Source organism: Anabrus simplex, chromosome 4 (assembly GCF_040414725.1).
Source record: "Anabrus simplex isolate iqAnaSimp1 chromosome 4, ASM4041472v1, whole genome shotgun sequence".
Lineage (NCBI taxonomy): Eukaryota > Metazoa > Arthropoda > Insecta > Orthoptera > Tettigoniidae > Anabrus > Anabrus simplex.
The window spans coordinates 373,709,737-373,724,082 of NC_090268.1; the positions used below are offsets into that span (position 1 = coordinate 373,709,737).

At 36.4% G+C, this 14,346-nt stretch overlaps 1 protein-coding gene across 9 annotated transcripts in view; it reads right to left on the reverse strand.

The window, feature by feature from the left end:
• The window catches only part of JMJD4 (jumonji domain containing 4), a 108,015-nt gene that overhangs the window by 3,360 nt on the left and 90,309 nt on the right, over window positions 1-14,346 (reverse strand). The window contains exons 5-6 of one of the 9 annotated variants that reach the window (XR_010859856.2): window positions 5,315-5,555; window positions 4,940-5,212 (exon numbers count right to left, since the gene is read on the reverse strand). The exons of 7 other annotated variants lie outside the window; for them this stretch is intronic. The gene's annotated coding sequence lies outside the window, so the exon portion shown is untranslated. Of the gene's footprint in view, window positions 1-4,939; window positions 5,213-5,314; window positions 5,556-14,346 lie in introns of those variants that run through there. One more of the 9 variants, XR_010859857.2, reaches the window with a different exon arrangement.

The following is a 14,346-nucleotide window of genomic DNA, read 5'->3' on the forward strand; positions in this document are numbered from 1 at the left end:
TATGAATGGTATTCTTCAAGAGGGTAATGACCACAAAGGGAAATGGAAAAAGCTGTATTCATATATTAGGAATCAAAAAGGAAAAGGAATCCAAATCCCTACAATGGTAGGAGAAGGGGGTGAACACTATTTAACAGATACTGAGAAAGCAAACCTCTTTAGTAGGGAATTCAGAGATTCAGTAGAAGATTGTCAGGACTTGGAAACCATAACAGAAGATAGAGAGGGAGAGACACATAGGGAAACAAGAAGCTTCTCATTCACAAATGAAGATATTTTCAGAGAAATCCAACTGCTTCAGCAAGGAAAAGCAGCAGGAAGTGATCAAATTACTGGGGAGGTATTAAAGACAATGGGGTGGTATATAGTGCCTTATTTAAAATTTCTCTTTGACTATGTCATAAATAACAGTGTAATACCAAAGGAATGGAAGGAATCTATAATAATACCAATTTATAAAGGAAAGGGTGATAAAAGGAAACCAGAGAACTACAGACCAATCAGCCTGACCAGTATAGTTTGTAAAATACTGGAGAGTTTAATAGCAAAGTACATCAGAGGGATATGTGATGATAAAAATTGGTTCATGAGGAGCCAGTATGGATTTAGAAAGAAATTTTCTTGCGAGGCACAACTGGTGGGATTTCAGCAGGACATATCAGATCAGCTGGATTCAGGAGGCCAGTTAGATTGCATAGCCATAGATCTTTCCAAAGCCTTTGATAGAGTGGAACATGGAATATTATTAAAGAAATTGGAGGGAATAGGATTGGACGTAAGGGTTATACGTTGGATAAGAACATTTCTAAATACAAGGGTTCAGAAAGTCGAAGTAGGAAATAATATATCGCAGGAAGAGAAAGTTTGGAAGGGAATTGCACAGGGTAGTACAATCGGTCCGTTACTTTTCTTAATATACGCAAATGATTTAAGGAACAATATAACATCAAAAATAAGATTGTATGCAGAAGACATAATTGTTTATAGGGAAATAAATAACATTGAGGATTGCTCAGAATTACAAAGGGACCTTTAGAGTATCCAAGAATGTGTTGAAGAAAATAATATGAAGATTAATGGAGGCAAATCAACTGTTACAACATTTACAAACAGGAGCTTTAAAACTGAATTTGAATATACTTTGGATGAGGTAGTTATCCCAAAAGATGGCAAGTGCAAATACTTAGGTGTGAGATTTGAAAGTAATTTGCACCGGAAGGGTCATGTTGATGACATTGTTGGGAAAGCATACAGATCGTTACATGTCATAATGAGACTACTTAAAGGATGCAACAAAGAATTAAAAGAAAAAATTTACTTAAGTATGGTTCGTCCATTATTGGAATATGCAAACAGTGTTTGGGATCCTCACCAAGAATACCTAATAAAAGAACTAGATGGTGTGCAGAGGAAAGCAGCAAGGTTTGTAACAGGGGATTTCAGGAGAAAGAGTAGTGTATCAGAAATGTTAAAGGAACTTGGTTGGGAAACTTTAAGTAAGAGAAGGGAGAAAACTAGACTTATAGGATTATATAGAGCCTATACAGGAGAAGAAGCATGGAGAGATATCCGTGAGAGGCTTCAGTTGGAAAATAATTATATTGGTAGAACTGACCACAAGTACAAAATTAGAAGGAATTTTAGCAGAAGCGATTGGGGTAAATTTTCATTCATTGGGAAGGGCATGAAGGAGTGGAACAGTTTACCAGGGGTAGTGTTTGATCCTTTTCCAAAATCTGTACAGATATTCAAGAAGAGAATAAACAACAACATAGAAAATAAATGAAATGTTAGAGGGCATTTGACCAGTGCAGGATATTGTAAATAAAAAATGTGTGTGATTAAATTAATTCCATCCCCTGGTCTATGGAGTTTGGACAGCCCAAGTAGGGGATTGCCTGTAGGGGTGAAGTACAGTGGGGACTTTGAGGGCCCTGAGACCGCTACGGTAGCTGTGAAGGCCCTTCAGGAACTCTGAAAAGTGGTGGCAAAAGGGGCTCTGGTTAAGATGCAGCAGGTCGTTGTGCTACTTATGTTCCGAAATGGGTAAAATATAAATATGTAAATAAATTCAATGTTAATTTTAATCTTATACCAGTTGTATATTATTATTAGAAGTAATTTCACATACTGTATATGAGTTGACTATGTTTGTAAGATATTATAAGTAGAATTTTGTAAACAATATAAATTTACTAAGGATGATGTGTGTGTTTAATAGAACAAATTATTAGCGTAAATTGTATAATATTGTATTCTAGGAAAATTTTCTTCGCCTCATGTTAATTTAAAATTTAGTGCTTGACAATAATGTATTTTAGTATACCATTTGCCACCGAGGTAGACACCTCATTTGCAAATAAAGAGATTTTGATTTGATTTGATATCTATAGAAGTGGGGACAATCTTAGGCAGTATAGGACGTGATGTGAGTATAATGGTGTGTCAATGTGCATCCAGTCTACCGCAGTGACGTCTCGCTGGTAGCAAGGCAGGGAAGGCGGTAACATTTCTCATGCTGTGAAGAGAGTGCATCGTTCAAAATATATTTATTTACAATCAAGAACCCACAAATATTTTACTACAGTCACTTTATTATTATGCCATTCATATTCTAAGTATTTTACTCTTACAATTTTGTAATGAATGCCTTATACATAAGTATTATAGCTCTAGCAGTTTGTAATTTTTAACATTTTCTTGGACTTTTTCTCTGTGAATATAAGAGAATGGTCTGTCCTGTTTAACCGTTTTAAGAGAATATAAAATCTTGTGTGCGCTAATGTTAAAATAACTTTTTGAGGAATTTTTGCTGCTGGCGGTAATTGCTTCATGGTTCTCTCTGTTAGTTTGTCAAATACATAGGATTCCCCACAAAGGTAGTTATTGTGAAGGTCATCAAATTCTTTCTCCAGTATATTTGTAACTTTCAGTAACTCATCGCTGGGACTCATTAAATTTCCTCTTGAGACACACTGGAGCTAGTCTAGTTGTTTGTTTGTTTGTTTGTTTGTTTGTTTGTTGCTTCTGGCTGCTGAACAATTGTACCTAAGCAGGAATGCATGTTGCAAAACTTGTGAGCGATATAGCCAGCAATGTATTTCAAGCTTTCCTGATTAATTGTTTCTTTTGATAGCATAACATCAAAAGCTTCAAGCACATTTATGTGTTCTGAAGTCATATTAAAGTATGTCATGTCCACTTCGTTTACATTCTGATTTTAAGACAGAACGAAAATATTAGAATTTATTTCCTCTTCTTCGAAATTCTGTCCGTTATCATCATCCAAGCTTTTGCTTAGCTGAGCCAGCATGATCTGTGTAAAGCAATAATCATCATCGGTAACACCATCATTACATAATTTATCACAATCATGTAGTGGTTTAATTAAACACAATTCGTTGTTGTCCATGTTCTAATTCTGGGTAAACACAGCAGCAGAATGTTTACACAGAATGTACCACCTTAATCTATACCCAGAATGTACCACCTTAATCTATGTTTGAAGTCCAAGGGACCTGGAATGTCATGAGGACCTCCTATTCCTCTTGTACATGAAAAAAAAAAATGTCAACAACATCCTGATTCAACTGATATGTTAATATATACTCCAAGCTGTATTTAGAGATCAGGTTACATTGTTAAGTAGGATTTCTTTCTGGAAGGGTAACAAAAAGACTTATGTTTTCTAACAGTGATTGCTAACGCTTGTTGCGGCACCTTGCTTAAAAGAACAGTCTGATTTATCAAATCTGTGCCAAAAGCATTAACACCCGAATGGGATCCAAATTTGGTCCATGAATTGAAATGATCAAACCAGTCATTGAACAGCTGTACCAAGAGAGCAACTTGTTTCCAATCAATATCTGGCATTAAGCCGTGGCTGCCACAATATTCTATCGCCTTTGAGACTGTCCTAGACAATAACTGAGCAGCTGGTCGTACCTTTTGTCTCTGAGATCCAGACACGTCTAAATGGTAGCCTACCTAGTAACCTTGTGAGCAAGTGCCATTTCACTACTTGATGCGCACAGCAATTTTTCAAAAGCTGATCTGTCTATCACTGCACCGTTCACATTGAAACCCTAATCAAGTAGATGATTTTGCACAAGCTTCAGTAAATGTGGCGCATCTGCATAAAAAAAATATTTTCAGTGACTCTTCACAAGGATGATGTATAAAACACTGCTTATTGTATCCCATGTTCAGTCCTGAATAAAGTTTCATATTCCCACCGATACTGTACAATTCAACCAGTATTTCACGCAAAATTTCTTTTGTCATCACCTGATGAAATTTGTAATAGATGGGTTGTTTCCATACTTTAACTAAGCCTCTAGCTATGACAGTTTGACAAGTCTTGTGTGTTCCTACCCTTTGTTGGAATTTCTTATCGATGCAAATTTCATACGATATATACATTTCATCAAATACCAGAACAGTTAAATGCTCCTGGCAGATTAAATCCCTGGCCTTGGTTTTCATTAAAACAAACACATCGCGTAGTATACCCTGTTCTACATTGAAACATGCTGCCCATCTACACAATGTTGAAAGAGCAGGAAATGGGTAATGATGGGCTCTTAGGTAACTGAATGCCTTTGGACTAACACTTTGCATTGATATTGCTGCTGCTATATCATCTGAAGTCCAAGTCCGACTCGTTGGCTGAACGGTCAGCGTACTGGCCTTCGGTTCAGAGGGTCCCAGGTTCGATTCCCGGCCGGGTCGGTGATTTTAACCTTAATTGGTTAATTCCTACGGCACGGGGGCTGGGTGTATGTGTTGTCTTCATCATCATTTCATCCTCATCACGACGCGCAGGTCGCCTACGGGCGTTAAATAGAAAGACCTGCATCTGGGGAGCCAAATCCATCCTTGGATATCCCGGCACTAAAAGCCATACGACATTTCATTTTCATCTGAAGTCCAACAAACTCTTTTACTTTTGCTTTTATTTTCATGGTTTATTAACACTTTTATTTTCCCTGGAGAAAAAATATGCCCGAATATGGAAGCTATTTTCTCAGAAATGTAATTTGCCTTTTTTAAATGTAGTAGTAATTCCCCTTCATTCTTCAATAGCTGTTCACATTTTTTTCACAAGTCATTGTTTTCTCTTTCCAACAGTAAGATCTTGCTTCTCAAGTCACCTAGTTTGTTAGTTCCCTTGTCTCCGGTATAGTCCTCCTTTGCTTCAGTTTCATCTTCCCTAAAATCAACATAGACAATATATTTATTCTTTCAGTTGAAAAAAAAAAAAGTGGGAATGTTATATAATATTTAAACATGTATTTTTTGTTTCCTCACTCACCTGTTCAAATCAGCAACCAGCGATCTTAGAAGCTCAGCTACATCCTCATGTTCATTTCTCTGTTTTGCCCCTCAACTCCTGTAATTATTAGGAGTTAATATATTTTGTCCTAGTGGTAAATTCTCAGTGGGAACTGCATCTGGTTTTAAATTATGGCTGTTTTTATTCTGGTAATTTAGTAGTTGTTGTCTTAAAGGGATTTCAAAGCATGTTGTAGCACAACAAAGCAATCAAACTCGACCTAAAGCAATAAGAAACTTTTGTATTAACTTAATACAGCATGTACTGAATAACGACAATAATATTTTATTATATTTTATAAATAGCCTACAAACTCTACGATATTTCAAACTAAATTTGCCATTACGCCAACATGTGTTTTCCCACAGTCTGGCAAGGTCTTAATTTTTCGGGAATGAAAAATACTTTATGTCTGATCCTTTGGTTTTCCTGGAGTAGCTTAAACAACCTGCCCGGCATTCTCAAAAGTGTGATCCGTGTACATTAATGAGAATACTAACAGAGCTGCAAGTTATATATGGCACTTATTTCAAAACATAATGCATGTTTATCACACAAAACATATAACAGCGGCAAGCCATGTAGCCGTGGAACCAGTTTCTCGCAGTGCTCCCTGCGCAGAAGCAATGCTTTTTTGTCTTGGTTACTGACACACCATTATACTCACATCACAGTGTATAGGAGTACTTTCCCTTGAAGAGTTATTCATAAAGATCATGCAAACAGAGCAGATGCCAGATGAATGGAGAAGGAGTGTGCTGATTCCCATCTATAAAAATATGGGAGAAGTTCCCTCATGCAATAACTACAGAGGGATCAAGTTGATGAGCCACACAATTAAATTGCTCGAGAGAGTCCTTGAAAGAAGGATCAGGAATGAAATTGAGATAAGTGAGGAACAGCTTAGCTTCATGTCTGAATGAGGAACGACAGATGCTATCTTTGCACTACGTCAGCTGGTGGAATATTACCGTGAAGGACAGAAAGAGTTGATGATGATGCTTGTTGTTTAAAGGGGCCTAACATCTAGGTCATCGACCTCAGAAAGAGTTGCACTGTGTGTTCGTCATCTTGGAGAAAGTACATGTCAGGGTTCTACGACAGGAGATTCAGAAATGCTTGCATGATGAAGGAGTGCCAGAAGTATAACAGGGTAGTCCAAAATATGTACACTAACAGCAGTAGATATGTAAGATGCAGGACTGGAGAAACAAAAAGTTTCAGAGTTGAAGTCGGACTTCATCAGGTTTCAGTACTTAGTCCACTACTTTTCCCCCCATACTTATGGATTCAGTATCTGAAGAGACCAGATCAAAAGCCTCATGAACTATGCTGTGTGCTGAATCATCTGGAGAATCGGATGTTTCATTGGAAAACAAGATTGAAAGACAAGATCCATGAGTCAAGGCTATAACGATTTGGGCACATCATGAGGAGAGGAAGTGACTAGGTGGGAAGATGCCTCTTAGATATGCAAGAATAGATGAAGAGGTGGGCCCCATAAGAGATGGAAGGACTCTGTCAACTTGGATGTCAAAGAACTGCAGAGCAGAGGGATGAGACTGAGTAGAGGATACCATCAAATTTCAAGGGTTTTATTTATAAGAGTATGATTTGTCCTGTCTTAATGTATGGTTTGGAAACAGTGCAAATGACAAAAGCCTCTGAAAGAAAGCTGGAGGTGGCAGAAATTAAGATGCTGCAATGGGCATGCAGCATGTCAAGGAAGGCTAGAATCAGAAGTGAAACTATATGTGACTGGGTAAAAGTGACCAGAATTAAAGACAAGATCCAGGAGTCAAGACTAAGATGATTTGGCCACCTGTGAGGAGAAGAAGTGATTACAAAGGAAAAAGTCTCTTAAATATGCCTCCTCCTAGGAACAGAAGGAGAGGTGGGACTTGTAGGATTGATTTGACACTTATTTGTTCCTTTCCTGTACTTATATATGTGCTATGCGAGTTACATATTCAGGACGATTGTAGAAACTGCCCATCGGAATTAAGAGATTGGGGCATGATGTATAATTATACGTTTACCAGTAATCTGCTTGTTACAGGTCTAAGCATGAACCATATCAGTGATAAACTCTCCGATGTTGAAAATGAAGACACTTCAGCCTTCCTCGATCCTCACTATATCAACAATATAGTTATAATCAGGAAACTGAGGAGTGGACAGAAGTTGAAAACGAACTAAGACATACTGCACCCGTCCACCTCCCGAGTCCCAGACTAGCATTTATCTCAGGGGTGTCGGTTCATTATTTAAGTCATCAAATATAAATATAGCGGCATAAATGAACACGGGAATGAACGGAGCAATTTAAAATTAAAATGGGGAAAACTCGATTGTAAACTTGAATTTAAGGACTCCATGATAGGACTAGGAAGTGACTGTTAACTTTAAAAAGGGCATCATCTAACTACAATAAAAAGATTATGAAAATGGTTTCCTTTGAAATAATTGCCAGAAAGAGCAGTTTATTACGCCATCCGACGTACAAAACTTTGATACATTTGGCAACGATATTTAAATTCCCACACATGTTACATAAATAAAATCACTTGCTATACCGCAAGTGGTATCAATATCGTGCTGGGTTGCTTCTGAAATAAAATGGCATTTTGAGGTATAATTTACGGATCGATTCCATTTGAATCGAACCGTTGTTCAAGGATATAGCTTCCTTCTATCGGGAGCCCGAGCATAACCCATGTTACGGTCGGCTTCTCGATTTAACTAAGATGATGTACTTCGGCTATATACATTTTTCCGAGACCGGTACTCGGACTGGGTAATGTTTCTCGTGAATTACGAAAAATGGATTACACGGACAGTTCCTATCTTACGATGTCCAGCTGATGCCATACCACTGAATTAGCATTTATATTTTATTTACACATGATTTGAAATGTTACAAAGTAGCCTCAGTAGACTACTGCCACAGATGAGATAACGAGAAGCGGTTGGAAATACCGTGGCAATGACCCCCCTCGCATCGCGGGCGAAGTAAACAAACACACCAAGTATAACTGTAATATCGTCCCGTACGGAAACCGTACGATAACGAGGCAACAAAATGATTATAATATTATCACTCTTATTATTCAAACATACGAATCGAGGGATGTTGTCACCAATAAATTAATTAACTATCGTCAGAAATATTTATGAAATTATCATCCTTGAAATTATTATTATTATTATTATTATTATTATTATTATTATTATTATTATTATTATTACTCAACGGTTCCTGGCACTGTCACGTTTGATTAATATCGTCATTATTATGCGGGATGCAAACACAAATGGTTATTAATGTTATTATTATTATATCCCTCTTGTGGTTATTATTATTATTATTACTATTAAATAGGTGACTCCAGATTTTATTATTATTATACACGCCACTCAAGAGGTTATTATTATTAATGAACCGGTCACTTCCGCCAAATATATTAAGATACCGGTCGCAATTATAATTATTTCACTGATCAACCAACGGCATCATTACTGTTATTATTATGACAATTATTATTAAGCTGACCGCGATGATTTAATATCGTCCTTACATTATTATTATTATATCGGTTGCATATTATCATTTAGATTCCCGTTTAACATCTTTATCAACGCTCAATTAATTAAAGCGGTCCAATCCTTTATCTGCAATATTTATTATTATTATTATTATCACGACATCATGATTGTCATCGCTCGTCATTACAATGATTACAATATACGATCATTTATGTGGAATCTGAACTCTCACTATCCTCAGATCCGTAGTATCTCGACGAATAGCTGTGCAGTCTATTTATTTCGTACATGCTGTCACGGGTTCAAATTCTACCCGCTACGTAACTCAGTATTTCTCTGTGACACTGCCTGTACATTTTACACTCATTTCAATCTCCTAAGTGTCTCTCGTACGGAATTTATTTCCTTTTCTATCTCAATATTCCTTGATTCATTTATTTCTCACAGAATTATCAACTGATTTATTCACTTCTGACATCGTACAACCTTTTATTATCTTGAAACAATAATTTACAATACCCTCATTGTTGGATATATACATTTGTGTGTGGGGACTTTTACCTGCAATTCTCGGCCATTGTTTGCATTGCCGTTAAATTATGTGCCTGAAACTGTGGCGATTTAAAATGTATTTTCTTGCCATTGTTACGTCGGTTGCTTCGAAATTCTGATTGGCTCAATAACCAAATTTTTGACTTGAGTGTGCGCAGTGTCGAGCTTCAACTGTGCGACGCGCGGCTTGTCCGGCCTGCACGCCAGTCTGTTACCAGCAGCTCGCCAAGATGGACGCGTTTGGAGAAGTTGTGTACAAAATGCGATTGAAAGTTGTTGGAGTGGAGTTTGATAAACCAGGCTAATAGCCTCGTTAATTAAGGCATTGCCTTAATTATAGCAAAATAATGTTGTGTGTTTCATATTTACTGTTTTTTTAAAATTAGTGTGACGGAACTATCTGAAGGAGGGTTCTTCATTACAAAATGAGCTAGAATGTAAGCTATTGGATTACAGTATATTAAATTGGACACCCAAAAATGTAAGTACAAGTATCTACTTAATTGTTTCGAAACTGTTCTGCTGCCGGATTATTTGGAGAAGAACGTGTGTATCAAGCTATCTGCGACAACTATTATATTAGAAGAAATGTTTTGGCAACGCTGTTAATATTACTTCGTCTCTACTCCGCTACTGTAATTGAAATTAGGCCTATAGTTTATGGACCTGGTGACCACCGTTTATGCATTAAATTAAGCTGGACTTTCTTCTTCATCGGACATTTTAATGATATAAATTGTATCTGCTAAATATTAAAATGTAACTTAACGTGATTTTGGTAATGTTCTACATCCAAATTATTCTTATGAAGTAATTCTGGAACATGGTATATGCGCGGGTGAGAGACCTATTATTCCATTACTTTAATTTAACTGAGATTATCGTTGTGCTGCCTTTTTCTGTTTCTTAAAGTTATTATTATTATTAATTTTGTTGGTGGATTACCTTTTACATTTCTTGGTTCATATTTGTGGCATCCGATGGACTGTTGACAACGTTTTGAAAGACGTTAAGTACTAGTATTGTTTTCGTAATGGCTCATTGTTTAATTACTTAATGGGATAGTTTATTTCCGGTCTTATTCGGCCATTACCGTTTTCCAAGGCCTCCTAAAATTAAAATTGTGTAACCGGCATTTAAATCCTTTATTAATATTTTGGTTGGAAGAAATGTTAAATTTAAAAGACTATACATAATTATTGTAATATTCTGGTTATAATAAACTGGAATTTGTTCCCTATTTCTTGATGATACTTTGCCCTCCTCAGATTATTCGCGTCCGTTTTTCTTTCCTTCTTCTTTCATTATTGCGTGCCATGTTTTTATCTTATCTCCGGTACGCTAATTTTGTGGGGGCTTTGCCTATTGTCTCTTTAGTCTGATGTTGGCTTCGGCTTTGGGAAGCTGTATGCTTCGTGTGTACCATTGTTTTTGTTGTCTGTGAAATTTTAAGTGTTTCCCTTCGTAATTTGTAGTTTATTTGAGACATATTTTTATTCGGGTTCGTGCGATTTTCTCTTGTGTCCTTTCAATTATTTACGTGTGAATTTTTTTTTGCGTCTGCTATCGTTGGCTTAAATATTGAGTGTGTTTCCGTGTTTCGGGGTGATTGAAATCCTTGTGTACTGGTTCCGGAAGCAAATTCCAGTTTATTGTGATTAATTGTAGTATACTTACTCACCAAGAAAAGCTGGCCAGTTATGTAATTAATATTTTATGCACGGATCCGTTTTAACATTTGTCATTCATTAATTCTAAGGCAACCTGTAGCTTGTAATCTGAGTGTGTTTTCACGATTTTATTTATCCTAAAAATAGACATTTGTCTCCTAATTTAATGAGTTGAATTATTACAATTTTTATCTTTCTTCTATTTACTTATTTATTACTACATAAAAATTATTTTACGTTGTTATCCGAGTGCGCACTCATAGTATATTTTGCTTTAAAAATTGATTTTTATCTATAATTTAAAGACATTATTTACAGATTTATTTTTTTTTTTTTTTTTGCTCTGCAGTTTTCATTCCTAAATTCTGTTTATATTTTTCCTAATTTTAAGTAAAGTTCAAGTTATTTAAACATTAATCTTGCTTTCATTTAGCAATCTTGACCTGGCAACCCCTCAAGTAGTTAGCTCGATCCAGTCCTTTCCCTTATGTTCTGTGCCCTCCACGCTGGTTTTGTTAATACTGCTACTGCTCGATGGTAAGTATTTTGCTTCTTGTGCACATTTGGTTATATTTATGGGGTTTTATTATCATTCCTGTTTTTATCTTTGTCGGGTTGCAATCTGACTGCAGATTCTTTAACATTTTTCTATCTCATTTTGATCTACGCCTTAGTTCATTCTCCACAAATAATCGTAACATCTTGAAATTATATTTACCAAAATTTGACAATCATGGTTTCGTAATATTAGTCCTACGTGTTCCGGCTACTGAATTGCAAATTTAAGACACGACATTTATTCGTAAAAATACATTGGACCGTAATTTAAACCACACGTTCATTAACATGTACGGATTATTAGCACCGATCTACATTTGAATATTATTAATTTATCAAGTTAAATTATCACACACTTTAATTCCGAATTAAAAACGACCTCCCGTCATTAAATGATTTCTGACAAACTCAACACCTGATCACTTAAATTTATTATTACGCATGGCTCACTAAAAATTCCAATAACTCATGAATTATTATTATTTCCAAATTATATTTAAAAAATTTCTTCTAAAAAAGTAGTTTTATTTTTATTTATTATTATTATTATTAATTTAAAAAAATTAATTTTCGCCCGTTACACGGTAGTCCACTCTTAATATGTTTAACGCATAACCCCTTTTACAATTTCGATTTATTCTGGCACTAACCAATCCAGATATGATTTACTTGGAATATTATTATTATAATCGCTTCTCACAAATTTGAACAACTTCACTTTGAAAATTTTTCCCTTCCGTCTTCTTCCAAATTTAACAACTTCACTTTGAAATTATGAACATACTGATCACAACAAAACACAACTGGTATGGCGAAGCTGGATTTTCCTTCAGTGTCATTACATAGCTCGTTAAAATGACAAAACAGAAAAACACATATCGGGTCTTATTTAACTATCATAACCAAAATCAAATGAAAGAAAATTATTCTACAAAGAAATATGAATGCATGCATGACTTAACGTACTACACTATATCTACAAAATTTACATCTACACCAAACTGAATACATAAAAGACCCGATTATTTACATTGTTATATTTACTACTGTCCGTGCTACAAATTTAGGATGGGGTCGTTAAGCGACTCATCTTGTTACAGAAGGTAACCAAGTCTAATCAAATTATTCCCAATTTTTCCCAATCACGCTAACATTTCCCAAATATTATATACATTATGTACTCATCTTAGTTTCTCGGTATTCCATTACAGCTTTGCAGATCAGAGGCTCCTTTCGGCCCCTCTCTGCATTTTACTCCTCCATTCTTGATGGCGTAGTTCCACAAAAGATTTCCTGGCACATTACCATTTTACACTAATACCTTAACTATCACAAAAACTTCACCATTAACAACGTTAACACTGAATACTTTAACTTTTATACAACAAATTAATATCCTAGACCCAAAAATTTAATATTTACACTATTTTAATCTTCGTCCAATTACCGCACAATGGACCTGGACACGTACGACGAGGTGTCAACTTTTACGCCCGTCGCGATTTATGTCGTCCGACACGATACGCCCGTTTCATACGGCACTCTTGAAGTGTTCATGATAGCGGTTCGATATTGCAAAGTACAGGCTATTATTCCCTTAAAGTACTGTTCGTCACACAGTCTGTTATGTACGTACTTATTGTGGTACAATTTATATTACTCTCCTACAGTGCAATTAATTTACTTCACTGATATTTATAACTGACAAACACTGTCCTACGTTAACTATTTCCAGTTCATGTTGCTTGAGCGCGATCACATTTTACAAACACTGGCGGATGCTCGCGCCATTAAATGTTGAGTTACTGTATGCCCGTAAAATTCGAAGTTAGCTGCGACCGACGGTTCACCTCCAGAGATTCAGTTCAAGTGTGTTGGCGAGGATCCCTTGTCCCGTATATATGGATGAAGCTTTCTCCCGCGGATTCATTGACGTCATACCCCCGAGGGAGGGGGTGGATTTTTAATATCGGAACTTGCACTCCGAAATGGTCGTTAAAATTTACATCAAATTAATCCACTCCGCTAGCATATTTGCTGGATTAAATATGAACTCCTGGTGATCACAGATTTAGGAGATACCGGTGGATTTAGCTCCTCACATTTCGCGCCTTCGGAAGCATCCCTTACAACGTGGTCTTCGTCCAGCCAATGAGATTCAAGCTGTCTGGTTTCCAAGAAATCCAGCCTCCAATTTATTTAATTTGCCAATAATTATTGATTATTTTTCCATGCGTGACATCTAATAAATTCATTACATTACTCCGTGTACTCACAATAATTTATTACTGATTAATTTTGAAGTTACGAGAATATCTCATCCATCATTCCTTAAGATGGTATCCCTGAGTCTTCCATCAAAATTTTACGATTGGCCGGCAAGCGGTCACGTGATTTAAATCTCCACCTGCCCGAACCTAGGCTAGCGAATGTACTGGCAGCCGCTGTAGCTTTCCATGACGTCACAGAATTTCCGTCCTGCCAAAAATATCCCAGCGCATTACTCACGTAGCGAGCTTCCTTTGTATCACCTATCCCCTTTCTCTTTCTGACCAAGACTTATTTGTAGACTTGTATTTCCTTGTTCGCCAACTAATGAGATCCCCTGCTGTGAAGTAGCTAAATGTTGGTGTGTCGAGCTAATCCGTCAGGCTCCAGTCTGTCGTCCTTCCTTCGCTCCTATTT